Source organism: Aplysia californica, unplaced genomic scaffold (genome assembly GCF_000002075.1).
Source record: "Aplysia californica isolate F4 #8 unplaced genomic scaffold, AplCal3.0 scaffold00268, whole genome shotgun sequence".
Taxonomy (NCBI): domain Eukaryota; kingdom Metazoa; phylum Mollusca; class Gastropoda; order Aplysiida; family Aplysiidae; genus Aplysia; species Aplysia californica.
In genome coordinates, this window is record NW_004797538.1 from 345635 (window position 1) to 348109 (window position 2475).

Sequence of the window (2475 nt, forward strand, 5' to 3'; positions counted from 1 at the left end):
AAATATAGCTACTGCATAGACTTCATAGAACCAGGATACAGCTTGGTGTACTGTCGAGCTTGCTCAACGGACCCCTCTGTCCTAAGATGGCGAAACGCCTTTTAAAAACATTTTGACGCCTTTTTAAAAAGAATTGCTAAATTAATAGCATGATCAGTAACCCTACTTGAGCATTACAATCAAAGTCAAATTGTGATTAGTTGTTTAATTAATTAGAAATCAATTTTCGGAAGAACGTCTTTTTCTAAAATGGTCACTACGACAAAACTCGTTTTAATCAATTCTCATAATTGTGAATAAAAAAGGTGCTTTGTCAGCATACGACAAACCTGTCGGAAACACTCACCTTTACCCGTGATCGCTTCTTACTTCCCCTCTTGAGGTTTAAATTTTTTTTTTTTTTTTTTATTTTTTTTTTTTACATATTACAATGATAATGATATTATCCAAGACAAATCACCTGTCTAGATCAACCAATTTTCTCTTCAGAAATGGGTAGCCGTGTTTGACAGTTTCAACAATACAACTGTTTTGTTGTTTTTTTTAGTTCTGACAATTTCAATGGATTGCATTATGTTTCACATCATCGGTAGTCGTTGGAAAAATTCACGTTATTTTCAAATCCAGATCTACTCGTATATATTTTCCGAGGCATCAATAGCACAGGATTAAAAGATGTATATATTTTGTCCAACACAGTAGCAATATGAGGATTCTAAAAGCCTCTCAGCCCTCAACTCCCCACCCCCATTTTTGTACGACCAATTAAAAATAAATAAAAAATTCATGTGCCAGTACAAATAATCAAAGTACTGTTAATTTTAGATGGAATTTACCCAATATTCCGCCATGCTCTAACAACTTGAACACCTTCAGGTTATTCCTACAGCTTTTTACTAAGACCAATGTTGAGCACGTTTTAATAAATCTTAAAAAAAACAAAACATTCTAAACGTAGATCCATATATTATTTTGATTTGAATAAAGATTTTTGTATAAAGTTAGCTGATGCACCACACTGATATTTTAGTCTCCGGTTAAAAAAAAGCACAATTGTGAATATAATCAGAACAATTAATTAAGGTAATAATGTTTTATTATACACCTTATTCTCTCATAGCAAATAATACAACTTCTTCCTGTTCTTAACTTTCTTCACCCCTCTCAAGTCTTACTCGTCAATTCCCACCTTGTCATGGCGAGATATCACTGTTCTAAACGTCATGACTGCACTCATTAGTTCACATAACAAATAATATACGTTATTTATATTTTATTATATTAGTACACAACCGCGATTAAAAGTTCACAGGCTCTGAGCGCTTTACAATACAACAGTAACATGTAATCAGTACATTGTGCTGTGACCAAAAGAAAATTTCTCTTTAAATAATTATAAAAGAAAAATTTATTTTATTTAATTAAAATCAAACACAATTTTAGTTGACATAAGAATGAATTAGGGATTTGATCTGTTTTATACTACTGGGCTATGTATTCCAGATCTAGGGGACTTGAAATTCAAATCTCTTTCCGACATTGTTTTAAGTTTCATAGATGGTTAAAGAAAATATTTCTTTCTGTCAGCTAGTGGCCTCAGTAAGTAAGTAAGTTTATTCAGCACTTAAGGCCATTGGCCCAAATCACATCATATAAATCACATCATAAATCACACCATATGTATCTACGAGTATATAAATCCAGAAGTCTTGGAATCAAATTCCTGCCAGTGGTTGAATGATGAATTTAAAGTGAAATGCATATTCTGTCAGTTTTACTTCTCTTTTCATGCTGAATTTTAATGAAAGTAATATATAATTTATATTTTTTAATGTATATCTGCACGTGATTTTACGGTCCTGTACAGCCAAGAAAACTTTCCCTCTGAGTATTATCTTATCTTTTTGGATCTTAAAACACTCAGGTGATGACCTGAAACTACACACGAAACATACAAAAACCGATGGCAGCGCAATTAATGACTTCCATCACAGAAAGGCACAAGACACCTGCGAAATGAGCAGCGACGCCGACGACAGTACAAGAAGATAGAGCAACATGTCAGAAAATAGTATCATAGTATCATTTTGATATTACTATTATCAGGCATGAGTAGCTTTACGCAATGTTTTCCTTGGTTACCATGCACAGCTCTCTCTCTCTCTCTCTCGTCTTATGCACACCCCGTCACACACACACACACATACATACATGTGTACACATTCACTGATTCCGCCAATATGCACTTTGAAGAATGATTGGGACATGCGGCACGTACAATAGAGGACTCGCCTCCTCGTGTCACGGACTGTGGTTCTAATCTAATTGCATTCCTACGTCTTCTCGAGCACCTCCACTCGCGACCTTTGGTGTCCATTGTTTGTGCAATGAAAGAAAATCCTCGTTACAGACTCCTCGGGTTTGGTGAGGGTGAGGGTGAGGTTGGTGGTGGGGGTGAGGGTGGGGGTGAGGGTG